Consider the following 25203-nt stretch of genomic DNA (forward strand, 5'->3'; position numbering starts at 1 on the left):
CATCCTGGCCACAGCCCCATGCTACTGCAAAAGCAGCTCCCCTCCCAACGACACAGATGAACAATAAACTTCTTATCAGAAGCTATGGAGGCCAGAAGGCAGGAGGGTGACATTTAAAATGCTTTAAGAAAAAGCTGTCAACCACTAATTTTATATTCAGCAACACTATCCTTCACAAAATTAATAGAAAGAATGGCATTCCCGGATAAACAAAGAGAATTAAGAGAATTTGTTGCTAACAGGTCTATATTACAAGTACTAATGAAGGAAGCCTTTCAGGCTAAAAGGAGATGATGTCAGTTATTTGAATGCACAAAATGAAAATCACTGGAAATGAGAAATATGTAGGTCAATGTAAAATATTAAGGTTATATTAATTATACATAAATAAATAAATATATTGTATACTCTCTATTGTATCTTGTTTTGAAATGTTTACATTGCATAAAGCAATAATTATAACACTGTATTGCTGCATTTTAACATATATTGATGCAATGTATACAATAAGAGAAGTACAAAGAGGGGATAGGAGTGTACGTTTTGGTGACATGAAGCTGCTCACCCACAACCTGTTGAGCTCGCATGTGCGGGGGGTGGGGCCCTGTGGCTTCCCTCTGCGCCTCCAGGCCACCGAGGTCCGCATCAACCCCGTGGAGTCAACCCCAACTTTGTGGCATGTATGATAACCAAGGTGGAGTGGGCAGCGCTTCGGTAGGCAACAGATACCTTGCACCTGGTCGAGGTACCCAAAGAGCCAATTGAAGGGTATGAGCAAGATGAGAAGTTCCTGAGGAAGATGCACCACATGCTGCTGGAGGTGGATGTGCTGGAGGGCACCCCGCAGTGCGCAGAGTCTGGACGTCTGTTTCCCATCAGTCGTGGGATCCCCAGCGTGCCGCTGGGTGAGGAGGAAACGGAGACTTAATCGTGCCAGTTGGCTGGTTTTTCATTCTGTAACTGTGTATCTCTTGATTCAAGGTCATGTGTATCCCCAACCCTTGACCCAGTGATACGTCAAACAGTGTTCTTGAGCTCGATATATATTTTTTCTCATCAAAAGTTCAAAACCAAAAAAAAAAAAAAAAAAAAAAAAAAAAATGAGCCTGTATTAATCTGAAATAGATTGTGATAAATTGAGATGCATATAAGAATTGTTATAGCAACCACTAAGAAAACAACTAAAAAATATGGTACAAAGTCTACAGGGAATTTAAATAGAAACCTGAAATATTTATGTAATACACTAGGAGGCAGTAAAGGAGGAACCCAGGAACAAAGGAGGCAGGGGACACAAAAACCAAGGAGGAAAATGACCTATATAAATACAATCATATAAATAAATTAGATTGACATGAATAGTTTAAATATCCTAATCAAAAGGCAGAGATTATCGCATTGGAATTTTTTTTTTAAAGCCAGAGCCAATGGTATGCCACCTATGGAAAACACATCTTAAATTCAGACATGAATACGCAGAAAGTAAAGGACAGAACAAGATTTACAATGCTAAGTAACAATTGAGCTAGAGTGGCTATATTAATCTATGACAAAATAAACTTTGAAACAAGAAATATTACTAGAGATGAAAAGGGTCAATATAAACCATAAAGATATAACCATTACAGGTTTATATGCAACTATTTAAAAAGCTTCAAAATACATGAGTCAAAAAATGATGGAATTGATGGAGAAATAGACAATGTAACAACTAGAGATTTCAAGAACTCTCAGTAATTGACAAAACACTACACAGATATTCAGTAATGATATAGAAGACTTGGACAATACTATCAACCAACTTAACATATTTAGAACACATTATCCAGTTTTTAAGGGATGCACATTCCTTTTAAGCAGACATGGAACATTCTCCAAGGTAGTCTATATGTTAGGCATAAAACAAGGCTCAATAACTCCAATGGACTGAAATCATACAAAGCATATTCTCTAACCACAACAGAACTAAATTAGAAATCAATAACAGCAAGAAATCTGGAAAAACCCAGTTATTTGGAATTTAAATAACATACTTCCATATAATTAATGGCTCAAAGAAATAGTCACAAGGGTAGTTATAAAGTACTTTGAACTGAATGAAAACAAAAGCACAGTACATCAAAGTTTATGAAATGCAGTTTGAACCAGCATTAAATGCCTATATCAGAAAAGAAGAAAAGTCTCAAATTAATAATTGACATCTACATTAAGAAAGTAAGAAAAGAAGAGTAAAATAAATGACAGGAAACAGAAAACAATGAAATCAAAAGTTAGTTCTTTGAAAAGATCAACAAAATTGACAACCTTGAGCATAACCAATTGAGAAAAGAAGAGAGAAAAAAAAAACAAGCAAAACCAAGAGGAAATGAGGGTACATATTACTAACTCTACAAAAAATAAAAGAATTATAATATTATGAGTAACTTTAGACCAAAGAAAATAGACAACATGGATAAAATTAACAGATTCTTAAAAAGAAATTCCAAAAACTCATTCAAAAAGAAAAATAAAATTCTGAATAGACCTATAACAAGTAAAGAAATTAAATTCATAATTAAAATCTTCATACAAAGAAAACTCAACTTGGCTTCACTGGTGAATATGATCAAATACTTAAAGAAGAAATATTACCAATTCTTCACAAATTTGCTCAAGATACAGAGAAGAAGGAAGCATTCCCCACCTCATTCTATGAAGACAAAATTACCCTGATAACAAAGGCAAAGACATTACGACAAAAGAAAACTAAAGACCATTATCCATCATAAATATGAAAATCTTAAACATAATATTATCAAATTAAATTTACCAACATATCAGCAAATTACATACTACACCAAGTGTCTTCTTACCCTGTGGTTTACCCAAGAATGCAATAAAGAGCATATATGAAAAATATACAGCTTCTATCATATTGAAGGGTAAAAGACTGATTCTCCCCTAAGATCATGAATTAGGCATGAATGTCTGCTTTCAACAAATCTATTCAACATAATACTGGATAGTCTAGATAGTAAAATAAAGTCCCTCCAAAAAAAAAAAAAAAAGAATAAAAGAAAAAAGGCATTAAAATTGGAAATAAACAAATATAACTGTTTTTTTTGACAAATGACATGATACTATATGCAGAAGATACCAAGCAATAAAAAAAGAAAACTTAACATTATATTATATTACTATATAATATCTAACAAGTTTATAAAGGTCACAGGATCTAAGATCAGCATACAAATATCAGTTGTATTTCTATGTACTAGTAATGAAGAATTCAAAAATGAAATTAAGAGAACAATTCCATTCACAATAGTATCTAAAAATAACACAATAATGGAATAGAATACAGAGTGCAGAAATAGACCCACTGATTTTCAACCAAGTATGGCCCACTGATTTTCAACAAAGATGCAAAAGTAATTAAACGGAGAAAGGATATCCTATTAAATGAATGGCACTGGAACAAATGGAACTCATAGCAAAAAAAAAAGAAAAAAAATCATACTTTATACAAGAAAAATTAACTCATTGGGGAATCATAGATCTAAATGTCAAATGTTCCTGGGGTGCCTGGGTGGCTCAGTCCGTTAAGTGTCCAACTTTGGCTCAGGTCATGATTTTGCGGTTCGTGAGTTTGAGCCCCGAGACGGGCTCTGTGCTGACAGCTTGGAGCCTGGAGCCTGCTTCGGATTCTGTGTCTCCCTCTCTCTCTGTTCCTCCCCCACTCACACTCTGTCTGACTCTCTCTCAAAAATAAATGAAGATTAAAAAAAAAAAACAACAACCTTGTTTTAATGTAAAATGTTCTAGGGAGTTCAAGGGATTTGGAGTCTGATTAAAGAAAAAGACACGACTGTGAGAGGCAGAACACATACACTTTATTGAGTGGAGGTTGGATAGGATTGCCTAAAAGAAATTTCTCACGGTATGAAACCATCCAGAGGTTGGCTATCAATCAGATGGGAGAAGGGCAAGGGGACCGTTGAAGAAGAAGAGAATCAGAGAGGGTGGATGCATGCCTAGCTGCTGTCACTCAGCCATGAAGCAGAGTCTCTTGGTCAGAGAGCTCCTTGGGGATTTATACCTTTTCTAATGTTCAGCAGATGCTGGGTGAGGTTTCACAAGGTATGCACAGTCAGCAATCTCTACATATGCTTGTTTAGGGCTATTTTTAAAAATATCAGGGTGTGTAAAAACTTACACAGATGGGCTTTGGAGCTACTAAGGCTCAGCCTGCAGTGAAGAAATAAACAACCTAGGGGGCCAATAAACAGAAACTACCTTTGGGTCATTTATATAACAAATGTTAAACTACAAATTTTTAGAAGAAAATATTGGAGAAAATCTTTGTGACTCAGATTTATGCAAAGAGTTCTTAGACATGACACTGAAAGCAAGATGCATTAAAAATAATTTGGTAGGTTGAACATTAAAACTTTTGTTCTATGAAGGACCCTATTAATGGAATGAAAATACGAACTACAGACCAGGAGAAAACACTGGCAAATCACACAACCTGGAAAGTTGGTGTATCTATAATATATAGAGAATTCTCTAAACTCAATAAGAAATCAAAAAAATTCAAACAGAAAATGGACAAAGATTTGATGAGAAACTTCATAAAAACAGAGACACAGCAAGTAGGCACACGTTCAACTTCACTAGCTATTGGGCAAAGACAAACTAAAGCCAGAATGAGATACCACTGCACACCTATTAGAATGGCTAAAATTAATGCTGACCATACCAAGTGCTCACAAAAATGTGGAACAGTTGGACCTCTTACATAGTGCTGGCTGGAATGCAAAATGGGAGAGCCGCTCTGAAAAAACAGCACGGCAGTTTCTCAGAAAGTTAAAGATACACTACCATACAATTGAGAAATCACACTCCTGGGTGTTTATCCTAGAAATATAAAAACATGTTCATACAAGAATGTGGACGTGAGTGTTCACAGCAGCTTTACTTGTAATAGCCCCAAATGGAAACAATCTAAATGTTCTTCAATGGACAAATGGAAAAACAAACTATGTACATCCATACAATGAAAAATTACTCAGCAATGAAAGTAAAGAACCTACCAACCCAAGCAACAGCATGGACGGATCTCAGGAGCATTATATTAAGTAAAAGAAGCCAGACACAAAGACGACGTGTTGTGAAATGCCAGAAAATGTAATTTATAGAGGCAGAAGCAGATTAGTTATTGCACAGAGTTGAAATTGTAATGAGGATTAACTGCAAATGTGCATGAGGGACCTTTGAGGGGTGACACAAATGGATTATGGTAATAACTGCACGACTCTATAAACTTACTGAGAATCTTTCAATTGTATGTTTCCAATGGGTGAATTATTCCTAAGTAAAGTTGTTTCTCAAAAAGCATAATTGGCTGCATAAAATATGACAATGTAGAATAAGATTTATAATATATGTAAAACTAAAGTGTAACTCACAATAGCACAAGGATAGGGAGAAGAGAAATGGAAGTATACTCTTGTAAAGTTCTCAGATGTAAAATGGCGTAATATCACATGAAAGCAGACTGTGATAAGTTAAAGATCTATATTATAAACCCCCAAGTTGAAATAACAAAACAAAGAGCTAACTATAATATGCTAACAAAGGGAACAAAATGGAGTCATACCCCCCCACACACAAAAAGCTCAATCCAAAAGAAAGCAGAAGACCAAAAAAAAGGAACAAAAATAGATAAGACAAAGAGAAAAGAAATAGCAAGATTATAGATTTAAATTTAACCAAATTAATAATCATATTAGATGTAAATTGCTTACATACACCAATTAAAAAGCACAGACTCTCAGATTAGATTTAAAAAAAACCAAGACTCAGGTATTTGCTGCCCACAAGAAAAGCACTTCAAATATTAAGACACAGATAGGTAAAAGTAAAAGGATACTACCACTAACGAAAAAAAATGTAGGGTAGATCTATTAAAATCAGACAAAGTATATTTTAAAAGAAAGAATATTACCAAAGGTAAATAAAATCATTTCATAATAATAAAGGGATCAATTCATGAAGAACTCACGACAATCCTAAACAGTATGCACCTAATAACTGAACTTCAAAATTCATGAAGCAAAAAACCAATCAAGCTACAAGGAGAAATAGACAAGTCCATGATGAGAATGTATTTCAAAACCCATCTAAATAATTTATAGAACAAAGAGAAAATCAGCAAATACACTGAAGATTTGACCAGCAATAAATCAACTTGATGTTAGTGCACCTGTGTGGCTCAGTCAGTTGACTCTTGGTTTTGACTCAGGTCATATCTCATGGTTGGTGGGACTGAGCCCCACAGCAGGCTCTGTGCTGACAGTGTGGAGCCTGCTTGGGATTCTCTCTCCCCCCTCCCTCTCTCTCTGTCCCCATACCCCCACTTGTTTGTGTGCACTCACGTTTTCTCTCTCTTCAAATAAATAAATAAACTTTAAAAAATCAATAAAGAAATCAACTTGATATAACTGACATCCTCAGAGCACTCTGGCAAAAACAGCAAGATTTCACATTCTTTTTAAGTCCACAGAACATTTACCAAAATAGATCATATTCTGTGTAATGAAATAAGGTTCAATAAATTTAAAATATCTGTGTCATACAAAATACACTCTCCGACCACAATGGAATTCTAATTTTGTTTGAACATAACCATGATAAAAATATTTTAAAATCTAAAACAAGAAAGAAAGAAATCAGTAACACAAAGATATCTAGGGGTGCCTGGGTGGCTCAGTCAGGTGAGCGTCTGACTTCATTCAGCTCAGGTCATGGTCTCACAGTTTGGGTGTTTGAGCCCTGCCTCGGCTCTCTGCTGTCAGTGGAGAGCCCACTTCAGATCCTCTGTGCCCTTCTCTTTACTCCTCCCCTGCTCATGCTTTCTTTCTCTCTCTCTCTCTCTCTCTCTCAAAAATGAGTAAACATTATTTTTTTAAAAAGATAATTAGAACATCCTCCAAATATGTGAAAACAAAATAAAACACTTAAAAAATAATACATGGCTCAAAGAAGAAATCAGAGAAATTGTAAAATTATAAAGTGTTTTGAACTAAATGGAAATGAAAATGTAACTTTTCAAAATTGGTTGGAAATGGGAAAAGGAACTTCAGTGCTTACCTCAACCACAAATTCAAAAATTAGGTCAGAGACCTAAATATAAAACCTAAAGTGTTAAACTTCTAGAAGAAATCATAAGAGAAAATCTTTGTGATCATAGGAAACATAAGATTTCTTTCACAGGAAACAAAAAGTAGAGACTATGAAAGAACATAAAGAGATAGCCTTCATCAAAATAAAAAAACATCTGCTGCTCAAAATACAGTTAAGGAAAAGAAAAGATGAGCCCCAGACTGGGAGAAAATATTTGCAAAACAATATCTGACAAAGGACTCCTATTCAGCATATTTGAATAACTCCCAAAACACAACAGTTTTAAAAGCCTGGTTTAAAATACTGAGCAAAATATTTGAACAAACATTTCACCAAAGAAGATATATAGATGACAAAATAGGCACATGAAAAGATGCTCATTATAATTGGTCTCTAGGGAAATGCAAATGAAAACCAAATGAGACACCACAACATTATTAGAACGGGCAATTTTTTTTAGCTATCAGTACTAAGTGCTGGTGAGAATATGGAGCAAATATATGTCTATACAAGGTGATGGTGTGAATAGAAAATGCCATGGCAAACAGTTTGACCGTTTCCTATAAAATCACACACACAATTGCCATATGACCCATCAATTTCAACCCCAGATATTTACCCAAGAGAAATGAAACATTTGTCCCTCAAAGACCTGTTCACCAACGTTTACGGCAGCCTAATTCATAACGGCCCAAACCAGGAAACAACCTGAATGCCCATCGACCGGTGAATACATAAATGGTGGTGGAGTCTTACAATGAAATACTACACAGGAATAAGAAGGAAGGAACTACACAGGCAACAGTATCAACAAAGCTCAAGTGCATTATGCTGAGGGGAAAAAAAAAAAAAAAAAAAGCCAGACACAAAGGTTCTACACAGTATGATTCCATTTATATGATGATCTGGAAAAGGTTAAACTATAGACATCAATCAGATGAATGGTTGTCAGGGGATGGGGTGGAAACAGGGCATCAACTACAAAGGAGACAGAAGAACTTCTTGGGACAATGGAAATACCCTGTTACAGATGCTAGCGGTGGTTACATGATCATGGATGTCAACATACACCAAACATTCCGTCTAAATGAGGTGAATTTTATTGTACATAAATTGTTCTTGACTTCAGAGAGAGAATATAGGGAAGAGGGTATGCTGACTGGGATGCCTGGGCAGCTCAGTCGGTTGGACGGCCGACTTCAGCTAGGATCATGATCTCACAGCTCATGAGTTCGAGCCCCACATGGGGCTCTGTGCTGACAGCTCAAAGCCTGGAGCCTGCTTCGGATTCTGTGTCTCTCTGTCTCTCTTCCGCTCACATTCTGTCCTTCAAAAATAAACATTAAGAATGAATAAATAAACACATACATACATACATACATACATACATACATACATAAATACATAAATAAATATTGGCTAAGAATTTTCAGTACTTAAAAAAAATCATAACTCTTTATTTCAGAAATTTGTTCTAAGATTAGAAGAGGATAAATAAAAATAAATTCACAATTTAAAGCATGCTAAGACTGTGGAAGTGAAAAGGCAACAAGAAAACCTTAAAAAGCTGTGGAGGGAGCAGGGGGTTAGGTATTCAGCAAAAGAAAGTCAACAAAATTACCTGTAAACAGACAATAATTAGATTGATGGGACTTTTTGACAGCAACAGAAGTCTGATGGGATATCCTCAAAGTTTTGTGAAAAAATAACTTCGAATCTAGAAAAATCTATCCACCTGAACTACCATTCAGAGTAAGGGGGATGAAGGATAATTTTTGATAAACAAAGATGGAAAGAACTTAGCACTAACAAACCCCCACTGAAAGACTTAACTAAAGGCTGTAGTACTTTTACAAAGTAGGAAATTGAACTCAGAAGGAAGTAGAGAGATGCAGGAAATAATGGTAAGTAGGGAAAGTGGCAAGCACATCAATAAACCTAAGAGTAATAACAACAATGACCACAAATGTTGGGGGAATAAAACAAAATGGTGGTATATTACTTAGCAATAAAGAGGAATGAACTATTGATACACTCAACAACACGGAGAGATCTCAGGTACACTATGCTATGTGAAAAGAGCCAACTTCAGAAGGTCTCATGCTGTATGATCCCATTTATATGACATTCTCAAAGCGAGACAGTTATTGAGATAGAGAACAGATTCGTGGTTGCTGGTGAAAGAGCGGGGGTGACAGTAAGACTAAAGGGAATATCACAAGGGAGATCTTTGCGATGGTGGGTCAGTTCCGTATCTTGATTGTGGTGCTGGTCACACAAATCTACACACGTGAGAAAACGACCCAGAACTGCAAACAGACATTGAACCAGTGTCAACTTCCTGTTTTTGATATCGCACTATAGTTACATAAGATGTAACTTTTAGTGGCGCCTGGGTGGTTCAGTCAGTTAAGCATCTGGCTTCGGCTCAGGTCGTGATCTCGCAGTTCGTGGGTTTGAGGCCCATGTCAGGCTCCTGGCTCAGAGCCCGGAGCCTGCTTCGGATTCTGTTTCCCTCTCCTGCTCATACTCTGTCTCTCTCTCTCTCAAAAATAAATAAACATTAAAAAATTAACGATAAAAAAAGATGTAACTTTTAGAGGGAACGGGTGGACGATACAGGGATCTCTCTGTACTATCTTTGCAACTTCCTGTGAAACTGTAAGTATTTCAAAAAGTGTTAAAAAAAAAAAAGTAAGATGGAGCCAGTAAATAATAAAAATATGGAAGATGACAGGGGAGATCAGAATAAACCATTTTAAGGTCTTCTTAAGGTCGGGAAGAGGACGAAGACATTCATTAACTGTAAACCTAAGTCAAATATGTCATGAAAAATTTAAGGAAGACGCTAAAAAAAATAGAAAAAGAAAGTATAGTTGGTAAACCAGACAACGATGGGGGAATGATAATAAGGAAAATAATTCAGGAGAAGCAGTGAAAGGAAAAGGAAAAAGAGTAAAGTGGCTTGCTAAAACATATATTCAAAAAAACTATAACTCTAATACTAGTAATAATGAGTCTGAAAACATTTTAAAAAGTAATCCAATCCCTAATAATAACAAAAGAACTACAGTATCTGTGAAGCATCTAAATGAAAATTATGTGTGGCCTACGAAGAAAGCTACAAATATTTATCTGGTAAGTTCTGTTAATAGTTATCCAGCCTTGAGAGATAAGGAAAGAAGACTGAGTTCCAAATTTGTCCATGAACAGCATGTGCTTGATAAGGAAGCAAAAGTAACCATCTTGTGCTGGTCTGCAAGCCCTCACTTTTCAGAATGCTCTAGTAGTTTCTAATGTATCGAACGTTGACTAACTGACTAAAATAAAGGATAAAAGCCAGTAAGTGCTCTCAGAAAGCGGTGTGAGGAGTAAGCAGTCTGTACACGTTAATCCCCGTTTGCGATGTCACAGGCCCGGGGCGACTGGTGAGTCGAGAGCTCCTACTTCTCCCTGCAGCAGGTGTCAGTTCTGATACGGTCCATGGCTCCATGAACCCTCACCGTCGCCCCACGCAGAAGATACTACTATTGTTCTCCTAGAAGATACCTGCTGTTACTTGCAAGTGAGGAAACTGAGGCAGAGAGAGAGGTTACGCAACCCGCCTGAGGTTTTTGGGTTTTGAACTTGAGAAGGCTGGCTCCAGTGCCCATGCTCTAAATGCCTCTGCAATCTAACTTTTAAATAAAAGTGGGAGGATAAATCTGGCCGGTGAAGAAAATACCAGTGGAGTCAGACCAGCCCTGACCACTATCTCAAGGTGCAATAAACAGTGTGATATCACATGAAAATAGACAAAGGGAATTGGTAGAACAGAACCAATAACTGAGAGATGGGATCTACCACGTACATCAATTTAATTAAAGGTGTACCTAAAATCAGATCTAGTGATTTTAATAAATTGCGTTAGCACAATGAACTGACAACTGCAAGAGGAATGTAAAGATTCACTCCAAGAATTTCTCTTTTTGCCGCACACAAACAGAAATCCCAGCTGGAATAGAGAGTTAAAGGAAACAAGACTGTATCATTAAAAAAAGAGAACAAGTATTATTAAACATTTATCAACCTCTTTTTTTTTTTTTTTCAACGTTTTTTATTTATTTTTGGGACAGAGAGAGACAGAGCATGAACGGGGGAGGGGCAGAGAGAGAGGGAGACACAGAATCGGAAACAGGCTCCAGGCTCCGAGCCATCAGCCCAGAGCCTGACGCGGGGCTCGAACTCACGGACCGCGAGATCGTGACCTGGCTGAAGTCGGACGCTTAACCGACTGCGCCACCCAGGCGCCCCACATTTATCAACCTCTTGAGGTAGGAGGAATGCTTATGTAATAAATCACAAAGGCAATCAGCAACTGAGTTGATAACATAAAAATGTAAATTTTCTATTAACTGAATAAAAACTCAGAAAGAAAATTCAGAGATAAAGGCAAACAAAAAAATTACAACAAACATAATTCAGAATCATACCAAACACAACTGTACTGTTATGTCACGGTGCTTTAAATCTGAAGGATTGGTTGGCATCTTTAAAACAGAAAGAATTTTCAGAAATCAAAGAGCAAAATACTCACACCCCAGAAGAAAAATTGACATATGCAGGAAATCTACAGAAGAGACACTAAAGGTCAAAAAAGTTATTTTTAGGGGCGCCTGGGTGGCGCAGTCGGTTAAGCGTCCGACTTCAGCCAGGTCACGATCTCGCGGTCCGTGAGTTCGAGCCCCGCGTCAGGCTCTGGGCTGATGGCTCGGAGCCTGGAGCCTGTTTCCGATTCTGTGTCTCCCTCTCTCTCTGCCCCTCCCCCGTTCATGCTCTGTCTCTCTCTGTCCCAAAAATAAATAAAAAATGTTAAAAAATATATAAAAAAAAAAATAAAAAAAAAAATAAAAAAAAAAAGTTATTTTTAATTCAGTAAGAGATGCAAATGAAAACAACAGGTTGTTTTACATTTCCCCTTGCTGACAAAGATTGCTTTTTAATAATGGTAGTAAGATTATAATATAAACTCAGGCAAGCTTTCTGTAATGCAATTTAGCAAAAACAGTATAGTTACATTGTGTGTGATTTTGAATTAGGTAAGTTAAATAGCAGGATATAAACACCTTAAGCAAATTGTACTTTATCAGCACTGGATGTTGTATGTAAGTGATGAAGCACTGAATTGTATATTGCACTGAAACTTGAAACCAACATTGCAGTGTATGTTGGCTAACTAAAATTTAAATGAGAAATTAAAAAAAACTAATTAAAAAAGTGTACTTTATGTGCGAAATTTGAAATAATACAAAGCCCAGCATTTTCAGTTCTTGAAAAACAGCAATATTACAGAGCTTTCCAACCAAGTGAATTGTAAACAGTGAAATAGCATGGCACTTAGGACTGGGGACTCCAGAGCCAGGCTGTGTGTGTTTTAATCCTGCTGTTTACAAGCGACACCATTTACAAGCTCTGTAACCTGGACAAGTTGCTTTATCTACTTGTGTCTTGGCTTCTTCATCTATGAAGTGGGAATCATAATAATCACCATCTTACACGACGTCACGAGTATTAAATGAGTTAATATATTTAAAGTACTTAGAACACAGCCTGGCATGTATATTACATAGGGTTTGTTTTGACAGTGAGGATGGGAAGGATGATGATTGATGTTGCCACATGATGGCACCATGTTAGCAGAAAACAAATAGACCCTTTGACTATCGTCTGTCATTATCCTGGGACCCATATTGCTGCTAAATGCTAGAAGTTCTGCAGATGACTTTAGTGGATACTTATTACTTTACTATAATACACAGTAAAAATAAGCCTATAAAATAAGCCAGTAAAAATAGCCTATAAAAAGTAATTGTTAAACTTGAATGTTAAACTATTTGTATATTTATAAGAATGTTTGTTAAATAATAATACAAATGGTAACCCCAAAAACTTTAAAATGGAAGCTAAGGGCACCTGGGTGGCTCAGTCAGTTAAGCACATGACTTGATTTCATTTCAAGTCATGATCTCATGGTTCATGAGTTTGAGCCCTGCGTTGGGCTCTGTGCTGGCAGTGTGGAGCCTGTTTCGGATTTTCTCTCTCCCTCTCTCTCTGCCCCTCCCCTACTCGTTCTTTCTCTCTCTCTCTCTCTCTCTCTCTCAAAATAAGTAACTAAACTTAAAAAACAAGCCATTATGATATACTACACCTTTTGAAATTCATATCAGAAGAACGCTGAAAAACAAAGAATCATTAAAGCAAAAATACACCACAACTCTTAATGATTTATGCACACCAAGAATACCCTCTCCCACACGCTTTACATTTACTCCAATGGAAAATCAGTCTTGGATTTGCAAGGTCTTCAGGAACACTCCCGTCACACAAAATGCAACCACCTGGTAAAGGCAGAACCAATAAGCATGCAATGGTCAAGACCCTTTATGTACTGGCATAAAAACACATAAAGCAATTGCTATAAAATTTTCAAGGAAGAACTGACAAAAAAAGTAAACTAACAGACTTCCTGTTTTAAATAAATTAGGTATACCTAGAAAATACCCATTTTCTATTTATCTACAAAGAAAATCTCAGAAAATTTTCAAAAATAGAATTTGTACAGGCCTGTTTTCTCACCACTCTATCACCAGAAAAGTTTAAACTCTTTACAAAATAGCTCCTGGGTCAGGTTGGAAGTAAAATCTATATATTGACACAATTTAGAAAATAGCTCCAAGCACAACAAATAGCAAATTTCACAGAAGGCAGTCAAAGCTGTATTCAGATGAATATTCATAGTCTTAAATTCTTTCATTATTAAACAAGACATAATAAAACATTCAACATAGGAAGCTATAAACCTATAGAAAAAGAAGTAAGTGATTACAGTAAGGAGAAACTAATACTTAGAAAATATAGCAGAACTCGTATATCTGAGAACTAATTCTTGGAAATGGCCAATTAAACAGAAGATAAAATTTAAACAGAAATGAGAGAGAGAAAATACCAATAGGAAACCTTAAGAATAAAAAAATAAAATTCCTCTCTCAGAAATCTCACTTTTAAGTATAGCCCTAAAATTCCAAGTAACATTTAAACAAACCTAACAAAGTGGCATATTAAGAGAATCAGAGCTACAACAAAATGAAGTTTAAGAATGCAAAAATAGGGGCACCTGGGTGGCTCAGTCGGTTAAGCGGCCGACTTCGGCTCAGGTCATGATCTCGCGGTCCGTGAGTTCGAGCCCCGCGTCAGGCTCTGTGCTGACCGCTCAGAGCCTGGAGCCTGTTTCAGATTCTGTGTCTCCCTCTCTCTGACCCTCCCCTGTTTATGCTCTGTCTCTCTCTGTCTCAAAAAAATAAATAAACGTTAAAAAAAAATTAAAAAAAAAAAGAATGCAAAAATAGTTCCATGTTACTAGGGCTAAATAGTAAAAATTTTGCCCACTTCAATAAAGGTAGAAAAGTATTTTATAAGATAGAGTATCTATCCCTGATTAATAAAAAATTTCCCAACAAAATAGGGATTGAAATACACTTCTATAATTTAGCAAAGAATACCCTTATCAAACAGTCGGCCACCAAGTAACAGTATACATATCATTTTAAAAAATGCTAGGGTGCCTGGGTGGCTCCTTTGGTTAAGAGTCCAACTTTAGCTCAAGTCATGATCTCACAGCTCCTGAGGTCAAGCCTGCATCGGGCTCTCTGCTTGTCAGCGTGGGACCCACTTTGGAGCCTCTGTGCCCTCCTGTTTCTGCCCCCACCCACTTGCACACGTGTGCTCTTTCTCTCTCTCTTTCAAAAATAAATAAACATGTTTTTAAAAAGATTTAAAAATGCTAAAGGCAATCTCATTAAGATAGACAAGACAAAGAGGTCCATAATCACTTCTGCTATTTAGGATTATGGTAGAAGTTCCACGTACCACTGTAATAATGCAAGAAAAGTAAATGAGGCATTGCCTAAAAAAGGAGGCAGACTTATCTATATTTGCATACAACACAAATATATACCTTGAAAATGGACCAAAAAATCCATTGTAAAATGACTGAGACTAATAGCAGAGTTTTCTAAAATGTCTGATCACACTGGTTACTCCAAAGACAATGGCTTGAGGCAGAGTTTCCGTCTGCGACGAGGAACAGTTATGAAGATGGCTAGCAGTGGTGCTTGGGCAACGATGTGAATACACCTGATTGCACTAAACTATACACTTAAAAATGCTTCAAATGTTAAATTTTATGTTATATTTATTTTACCACATTTAAGTAAATGGCTTGGATTACTCAGAATGAGACTGCCACTCACTATGCAAGCACTTGATTTTTTTTTTAATTTTTTAAAAATACTTTTAATGTTTATTTATTTTTGACAGAGAAAGACAGACAGAGCATGAGTGGGGGAGGGGCAGAGAAGAGAGATGGAGACCCAGAATCCAAAGCAGACTCCAGGCTCTGAGCTGTCAGCACAGAGCCCTACGTGGGGCTCAAACCCATGAACCATGAGATCATGACCTGAGCCGAAGTCAAACACTTCACTGACTGAGCCAACCAGACGCCGATAATTATTTTTTAAGTAAATAGCTCGTTTTGAAAAGTTAGTGGGGGAAAAAACATCCACTTACAATCAAGATGAGAGAGAAGGAGGGAAAAAGAGAGGGAGGAACAGAGGGAGGATGCAGGACTCATATGAGTCTAAAAATGCTATTAAATGGCATCAAAGACAACAGAGTAAGAAAAAAAAAAAAGCATATCATGCTCCCGGATGAAAACATTCAATATTTCAAAGACCTGAAAATTCCCCAAATTAATCTTTAAATGTAATTCAATTCTAGTCAAAATATCAGCAGGATTTCCCTTTCAGAATTTGACACAATAATTGTAAGGTTTATCAGGAATAATAAAGGAGTGAGAATAGCCAAGCAGATTTTGAAAATTAGTAATGAGGAAGGAGGAGACGTTCCAGAAATGCATGATGTATTCTACAATTTCTTTTGCTTCCTAGTCTTCTCTAGAAGACCAGAAGGTCAAGATTCTTCCAACTCACTCACCATTGTCCAGAGAAAGAAAAGGACATTGCTGCGAGCTGCTGAAAGTTCCTTTAACGTGGTAAACAGGCACTTTCAGTAGAATGTACTTTTAATATATTCCGTATTTTTTTTTTAAATATGACACCACAATTGGAAATAAAATGACTAGCTGTGCTGTATACATTAACTGGAGTATATTAACAGAATGCAGTATCATAAAATTCTGTGATTTTGACTCTGAGCTTTAAGGATATTCAAGCACTATCTTCTTGCACAATCTATGAAAATAAGATCCTTCTATAAAAATAAGTAAATTTACTATTGGCTACTGGGAAAACATAATCAGGGACAATTTCTAAAAGGGTGATGGTGATGGGATCAAATAGACCAACAGATTCACAAACAGAATAGAACAGAAAGCACCAAGTACAGATACGAGGTTAGCATACAGTAAGTGTAGTGGTTTAAGTCCATACGAAAAGGATAAATTATTCGACATTCACCACTGAAGTTACAGACAGATCACTGGTGGGGAAAATAAGGCTAGTTCTCTAAATCATGGTCTACACTAAAATAAATTCTAAATGGAAAGTCATGGCACCTGGGTGGCTCACTCGGTTAAGCACCCGACTCTTGATTTCGGCTCAGGTCATGATCTCACCATTCGTGAGATCAAGCCTTGCATCAGGTTCTGGGCTGACAGCACAGAGTATGCTTGGGATTCTGTCTCTCTCTCTTTCTCTCAAGATAAATAAACATTTAAATTGAATAAACATTTAATTCTTCCACACACCTAACAAATGTTTACCGGGTACAAATTTATGAGCTAGACCACTGTGAGGACACTAGGACAGAGAAGTAGGCAAGACCCCCAGGGTCCCCACACTCATGGGATTTACAGCCTATCTCTGGCCTAATGGTATGAGCCTATGACTTCAGAGTAACTGGTGAAATATTCTACAGCTAGGTATCAGGGGTCTAGTCCCAGCAACCCCAGGATTAGGTCATGTTTCACTATCCCACCACCCACCTTGTGTTTCTTTTGTCTGGTGAACACAGCCACCAGGTGATAACCCTTTGGCTCGTTACCCTTCCCTTGGTGATGGTTTCCCACACACTTTCGGGAAATAATGGGTGGGGCGTAATCAAGCACTAGGATGTTAAAAATCCAGTTTCTATGGCATTTCAGGCCAGACGCTGAAGACAGAGAGCCGAAAGCTCACAAGAAGGTGGAGGGAAGGGATGTCCCAGAATTAGGGACAAAGGTAGCGACAACAAGGTAATGTATCTTGTCACCCTTGATAATGTTTTCTCCACTGGGGTCAGAATCAGAGGAAAAAAGAGAAATGCAGCTTAAAAATATATACATGAGTCCCTCCCTCTTTCCCTTCCTCTTTCTCTCTCTCTCTCCCCAATATTTGGACTGGGATGTTATCTAACAGGTAGGGTGTGAGGTGTGGTATGTGGGCAATAAAACTTCTCTGACTCTGCCTTCCAGTTGGTTCTCCCCTAATTGACATGGAAACCATAATACAGACATCAAAGGTTGAGCTGCACAACTGGTTATTTAATTACCATTGTGATGATGCCAGAGAAGTGAAGGATCAGGGAGTTCACAGAACTGGGGCCCTGACCTAATCTCAGGAATCAGGTGAGGCTTCCCTGAGGACGTTCAAGAACTCTGAGCTGGGAGCAGGAATGAAACAGGCAGGGTGACTCGGGTGAGGGAAGCATGTGCAGAGACGGTAGCAAAGCAGATGGCCCTCCCCACTGTGTGTGGGCACCACCCAATCCATTAAGGGCCTGAATAGAACAAAAAGGTGGAGGAAGGTGGGATTCACTCTCTGCCTGACTGCTTACGCTGAAACATCGATCTTCTCCTGCTTCAGTGCTCCTCATTCTCAGACCTTTGGATCTGGACTTGAACCTATACCCTCGGTTCTCTGACTCTCAGGCATTCGGACTACACCACCAGCTTTCCTGGCTCTCCAGCTTGCAGACGGCAGGTTGTGGGACTTCTCTGTCTCCGTAAGTGTGAGCTAATATCTTATGATAACTCTCTTTCTTAGCTTTTTTGTTATAAGCTACATTGACTAATCCAAATTTCTATCTCAGTCAGAATACCATAGGCTGGACGGCTTAAACAACAAAAATCAATTTCGTACAGTTTTGGAGGATGGTTAGTCCAAGATCAAGGTACAGGCAGACCCACTGTCTGGTGAAGGCATTCCTGCTTCCGTGCAGACAAGATTCACCTTGAATCCTCAAAAGGTGGAGAGCAGAAAGAGATCATCTCTCTGATATCTCTTCTTTTTTTTTTTTTAATGTTTATTCATTTTTCAAAGAGAGTATGAGCAGGGAAGGGACAAAGAGAGGGGGCCAGGAGGGACAGAGGATCTGAAGCGGGCTCTGCTCTGAAAGCAGGGAGCCCGATGTGGGTCTTGAACTCACAAACTGAGATCATGACCTGAGCTGAAGTCGGATGCTCAACCAACTGAACCACCTAGACGTCCCGCATATCTCTTCTTAAAAGGACACTAATCCTATTCGTGAATGTCCACCCCCATGACCTAATTACCTCCCTGAATATCCGACCTCCAAACACCATAACATTGGGGGGTTAGGCTTCAGCATATGAATTTGAAAGGGGTTGGGGGACACAAACATTCAGGCCATCACACACACCTTGTTACTTTCATTACATCTAGCTCCATTTTTCACCATCTGACACCACGCTGTTTCTCTCTCACACTTGACTCTGTACCTGTAAAATTGCAAATAGTGTTTTAAACATTCAAAAAGTAATACTATATTTTATCAAATTAAGAACATTAATGTATCTGGAGTAAAATACACGCTTGTATAACAAGGGGAGTTCTACAGAAATGGGCTTTTCTTGACCATGACCCCATTCCAATTCAAAGTCTGGTATCTGAGGAAAAAAGGTGATTTGTTCATTTCTTTTCAAAACTCTATTTCCATTGTGCTCAAAATGTCCTATTCTCATCAATTCAGAGGGGGAAAATGCAAATGATTACTAAATATAAAAAAAATGCTTGGCACTCAACTAATCAAAGAAATGTGAACTGAAATGTATATTTTCCACCTATAAAATTTGCAAATGCTTTTTAAATGCCAATCCTGGATATTGGCAAAGGTGAGATACAGCTCCTATCACACTGCTCATGGTTGCACAAACTGAAAAATGTTTTGGCAAAATAGAGCAAGAGCCTTCAAAATAGTTACATCCTTTGACCTCCTAAATTCTCTGCTAGAAATCTATTGTAGAAATAACGTGATCAAAGATTTATGTACAAAAAAATTCAAAGCAGTGATATAATAACAAAAGACTGTCAGAATGCTACAATTGATAGTCTCGTCATGGTTTTCAAGCTGTGATCAGTAGAGCCCTAGCATTGAACACACGGGGAACTACTGGGCCAGAAAGTGGCCACGTTGTTAGGACTCTGAGTTCAATATTTCTGAGTCAAACAGTTCTGCTTTTATCTGTTCTACATAGTGAGTTTCAGTCAAGATTCACTTTTTCGGGGGGCACCTGGGTGGCTCAGTCGATTGAGCGTCCGACCTGGGCTCAGGTCATGATCTTGCGGTTTGTGAGTTCGAGCCCTGTGTCGGGTTCAGTGCTGACAGTTCAGAGCCTGGAGCCCGCTTCAGATTCTGTGTCTCCCTCTCTCTCTGTCCCTCCACTGTGTCTCTCTCAAAAATAAATAAACATAAAAAAAATAAAAAATTTTAGAAAAAAGATTCACTTCTTGTTGGAGGGCAGGGATAGTAATCACCAGTCTACCCTAATTAGAACATAGGATCCACGAAGAATTTGTCAGCAAGTGATATGCAACCAGATTCCCAAAACTAAGCACAGTGTTTGGCTCGCAGTAGGTATTAAACAAATAGATGATGTTTATTGCAGGTTTAAGTTTTCTTTTTTTCTGATTAAAAACAAGTTTGAAAAGTATTATAATCAGGAAACTAAATACCGGAGATTTGCAAACTATGGCCCAAGGGCCAAGACTGGCCCAACACTTGTCTTTATAAATAAGGTTTTATTGGGACACAGTCACCCACACTCATTCATTTACATGTTGTCTATAGCTGCCTTTGTGCTACCATGGCAGAGTTGAGTAGTTGCAACAGACTGTGTGGCCTACCAAGCTGAAGATATTTACTCTCTGGCCCTTTACAGAAAAAGTTTGCTATCCCTGCTTTACACCATAAACTGCATATGGCCATTAAAAATAATGAAACAAATAACAATGAGACAATAACACAAATAAACACAGTGTGATATTGTGTTTTAAAAAGTTCAAAAGCACACGGACAATGCCAAGTGTTGGTGAGAACGGGAGGTAACGGGAAGTGTCCTACACCACCGAGGGGAGTATAAATGGTCACCAGCACGGAGGAAAACAGCCTGGCATCATCTCCTGAAACTGTAGGTATGCGACCTACAGCTGACATCTGCAGGTAGATGGGTGCACAGAAACTTCACTCGTAGTGATTACCCAATGGAAATGAGGGCACATATGCGCTAACCAACATATTAAAAGAACGTTCATAACAACATCATTCGAAATAGAAGCAAACTGGAAACAACCCAGACATCCATCAAAAGTAGAGTGGATAAATAGATTATGGTAGATGCATATAATGAGAAAAAACTTCAGTGCAAATGCATAAATTCTACACACAACAACAGAAATGAATCCCAAACATAAGGCTAAGAAAGGGAAACCAGATACAGAAGAATAGAGTCCATAGGCTTCTAATTATAAGGTAAAGCCCAATAATCACAAAATTAACTTACAGTACCTGATAGGATAGCCTTTAACTTTGGACAAAAGGGCGAGGAGACAGATTTGCAGGGGGCTTAACGAGGGGCTTCAGAGAGACCGCTACCTCTCCAAATTCCACTACCTTACCCAGGTGGTGTTTATGGGGGTATTCTCATATAGAAATAGTTTACTGATCTGTGCACTTTTCAGCATATATGGCATACTTTGATTTTAAAAAATGCTTTAAAAATGAATGTATACTATGATCCTAATTTGGTTAAAGAAGGAAAGTGTGAGATTTATATCTGAGTGTATCAAAAAAGCAACCAATAGAACTACATCAACATCTTGAGAAATTAGATTGTGACTGCTTTTCATTTTCTCCCTCTATACAGTGTTCAAAATTCTCTGCAATGTTTAAAATATGAAAAACCCCTAAGAATGATATATCCAAAACCCCACCTCTAAAGTTGAAAGAAATAAGCAAAAAGAGGTAAAATTAGCAAAGAACAGGTAGCAAACATTGAAAATTTAGCTGACACTCCCAACTTGGAGGGCAGACACTGGAGGTGAGGGCAAGCCAGGGAGAGCCCGATACCCCATCTGAAGGCCCATATCCTACACCTAAGTCCCAAGTCAGAGCCCAAGTTCCTAGCATTAGGAGCATTTACACCACAGAAATCGGTAAGTGCTACAGATCAGGACTTGATTCATCATTTCACTGATCATCTAGGCTTAAGGAAGTGATGGAGCAAATGCAAATAACAATCATGCAAATGAAATTAAACGTGTATTGTTTCTGTAGTCATAATCCCATAAAAAATGAAGGAAAAATTCTTCCGGTATTCACTGCTATTATCCAGTTCAGCAAAGGAGTCGTTCATATCACGGACGAACATCCCCTATGTCTGTCAGTTGTATCCTACTAATAAACATGAAGGAAAACATCAACCAACCAATTTTTGGATTTATGTCAAAACTACACTTGCTGACCAGTGGCAACCCTAGGTTGCATACGGATACAAGAATTCGACACAAATCAACAAAAGCATGCTGTGAAAATCGGATGGCTTTATGGAATTTACAATGAGGAATAGCGTGTCGTGTGTCTCCAGCTGTAAAGTGTGTGCTACACGTCCTTTAAATCGGTCATGTTGAGTACAGACCTCCATACATGTTCCCGGAGAGCTAGTTGGTAAGCATATACTCGCACACCAATGCCTGAAAACGTGTTTTTGGACAGTAGAAGGAGGTTACTGAACATGCAACAACATGATTTGCAAATGTCACCACGGCTGAAGAAGTCAAAGAGATCATGGGAAGGGGGGCGCTAGGGCAAAAATGTAAAGGTGAAGTGGAAAAGTACCCTTTCTAACCGGGCCTAAGGGGAGCAAACAACTGAGGTTTTGTGCCCTGGTGGAGGCAACCCGTGAGGTTAATTCCTCTTTCCAGTTCTGCCACATGTAGAGAAAGAAAGTAAGAAATTTGAGAGCAAGAAGGTTAAAAGGCCTTCTCTATAATTAGCTTAACAGGTAAATTAAGGTGCATACATTCCCCGGGGCTAAGATGGAAAGAAGGGGGGTCCTCCAGCACCCCCTTAATCCTCTGCAGCCTCTGCTAGTCATCCAAGAAATTGCGCTCTTTCTCCCCTAATTACGCTGCGGCTTAATGTGGGAAACCTGATTTCCCTCACATTTACACAGTACTTTACAATTTTCAAATACAATTATATTAATTATCTCACTTGATTCTCATAACCCTTTTATGAAAGCAGGAACGGCTAAGTTCCAAAGAAAAATATTCCTAGGGAAAACTTAGTATTTTTGTGTGCTTAATTTAACTGTGGTTTTAAAGCCCGGCTCAAGAAAAAAAAACTCCTTTCAAATCACCTATATAGTTCTTTGGGGGCACTCCTATCTGGTTCCTTGAAGATGTCAGCATGGTTTTGTTCCTGAAGTACTTGCCCTTTATCATTCCTCCTGGGAAGAAAGACAAAACCACCTGATTACAATTAACTAAAGGGCAACCATTAATTTTTTAAACCCTGTCCTCTGCCTTTATCCTGAAAACTTCTCAGAAGTAGACAGACTATCTCTTTTTTAGACCTCCATCTTAATTTTGTCCCTTAGTGAAGAAACTTAGGCACGGTATATGCTTAAGTAAATTACGTAAGAATGGTTTTCCCTGCCTGACTTGTCTGAGTTACATGAAAGGACCTTATTTCAAGGAGACACATCATGAGTTGTCCACTGCTGTAAAATTCCCAAGCAGCCTCATGAAGAAAGGCAATTCAGTCGAGTCAGTGAGCGAACACGCACTGTTCCTGCTCAGAAAGGGTGGGGAGAAGGAAAAGAAGGAAGGAGGGGAAGGAAGGAGGGAAGGAAACAAACAGCTGTTTATTGACTTCCTACTACATGTTCCAGGAACTTTCACAGACATCATACAACCTGACCAACTTGTCATGGCCCCATTTTACAGATGAAAGAACTTAGATACAGAGAGGTTAGCTGTTTGATAAATGACACAATAGTTACAGACATACCTGTGATTTCAAAGACCATCCTTAACCGCTAGACCAGTGATTCTCGCAGTGTGGGTTCCAACCAGCAGCAGAAGGGTCACCTGGGAACTCGTTAGAGATGCAGATTCGCAGGACCCACCCCAGACCTTCTGAATCAGAAACTATAAGGGTGGGGCCCAACAGTCTGGTTTAACGAGCCCTCCAAGTTATGCTGATAGAACACCTGCTCTAAAGCAAAAGTCAACAAACGTAAAGGGTCACACAGAAAATACTTTAGGCTCTGTGGGCCACACAGTCTGTGTCATCAGTATCCGACCCTGCCGTATTAGTGCAAAAGCAGCCATAGGCAATACATAAACAAAAGAGCACGGCTGTGTTTCAATAAAAATTAAGTGTTGGACAATGAAATCTGAATTGCCTATCATTTTCCTATATCGTGAAATATTATTCCTTTAACTTTTTCTGAACCATTAACAAATACATAAATCATTCCTATCCCAAGGGCTGCACAAAACTAGGCAGTGGGGAGAATCTGGCCTGGGGGCCTTAGCTTGGCACCCTCTGCTCCCAACCTGGACTATGCTACCTTGCAAGTAACAACTCTCTAACCAGGACAAAGATAGGCTAACTCTCATACAAGGAAGAATGTTGCAAAGGTGAATTATAAAACATTCTGCGGTCCAGTAGAGGCAGACGGCACATCTGGTTGTGGTGATGACAAAGACTTCCATGAAGAGGTGACAATCTGTGTGGGCTTTGTATGATGAGTAGGAGTTCAACAGGTAGAGACAGTGTAGATGGACCGTACAGAGGGGGCGGCTTAGACAAAGGGGTGGAGACTGGTGTGTGCAAGGCAGCCACTCCAAAATGCTCACTTCCACCCCAAATCCCCCAATCTCTTGAACTAAACGTGCTTTTGGGAAATTGTAATATGTAAAAGTGCTTCGAAGCTATTGTGAGTACCAGTAAACTACAGCATCGGGAAAGGGACAAATACAGCAACTGACGTAAAAGCTGTATATGTGATAGTCGTTATCAGTGATGGATTCCTCTCTCCCCGCAAGCCATGTGTTGAGGGGAGGGTGTCTTATTTCCTACAACAAATTATTTCTGGGTGCGAATTTGACTGTATGAAATACGCTCCCAAGTATCACGCAATGCCAAGAAATAATTTTCTTGAGATAGTTTCTAGTTATACAAATGAGCTCCCTTGAGATTTGTTTTGTTTTCCTGATTCTTTACACAACATCCAATTGAGTTGTTGGTTATTTTCAAACACAAGAGTTCCCTTTATGATCATAAATTAGTACAATTTCAGAAAGTGGGGCTTTTTTTCTTTTTTTTTTTCAGGTTACTCATTTTCATTTAATTTGCTTTGGTGCCAGCTGTTAAAAGGAAATACTATCCAGTCTGGCAATATGCCCTAGAATAAGAAAGAAGGCAAATTGTCAAGTTGGTAACGAATAATACCTTCCTCTCTGATAAATATCCAACGTCACATAGCAGAGAAGTTAAGAGACCAAGTTCTAAAGTCAGATTCTCTGGGCCCTAATCCCTGGTCTCCCATGTAATGAGCTATCTGATCTTGATAGGTTACTCTCAGAGCCTCAGTTTCCCTAACAATAAAATGGGAAAAAGTAATTGTAGCCACTTCTGATAGTGTATGTGTTTGTACAGCACAGAAAACGAGCTCAGTCAGTTTTGGAGATCATT

The 25203-nt window shown here is 38.3% G+C and overlaps 1 long non-coding RNA gene and 1 pseudogene across 1 annotated transcript; one reads left to right on the forward strand and one right to left on the reverse strand.

Annotated features, from left to right (window-relative positions):
- Positions 1-537: 537 nt before the first annotated feature.
- Positions 538-962, forward strand: LOC109245657 (multifunctional methyltransferase subunit TRM112-like protein; annotated as a pseudogene).
- Positions 963-8039: 7077 nt separating this feature from the next.
- LOC109245656 (uncharacterized) lies at positions 8040-23682 on the reverse strand. The gene is made up of 3 exons (XR_002071010.2): positions 23512-23682; positions 22859-22948; positions 8040-8494 (listed from the first exon to the last, which is right to left on the reverse strand). It is a non-coding gene; the product is annotated as an uncharacterized LOC109245656 (long non-coding RNA).
- Between the last annotated feature and the right edge of the window lie 1521 nt (positions 23683-25203).

This window comes from Panthera pardus, unplaced genomic scaffold (genome assembly GCF_024362965.1).
Source record: "Panthera pardus isolate Hobbes unplaced genomic scaffold, ASM2436296v1 HiC_scaffold_19, whole genome shotgun sequence".
Classification (NCBI taxonomy): domain Eukaryota; kingdom Metazoa; phylum Chordata; class Mammalia; order Carnivora; family Felidae; genus Panthera; species Panthera pardus.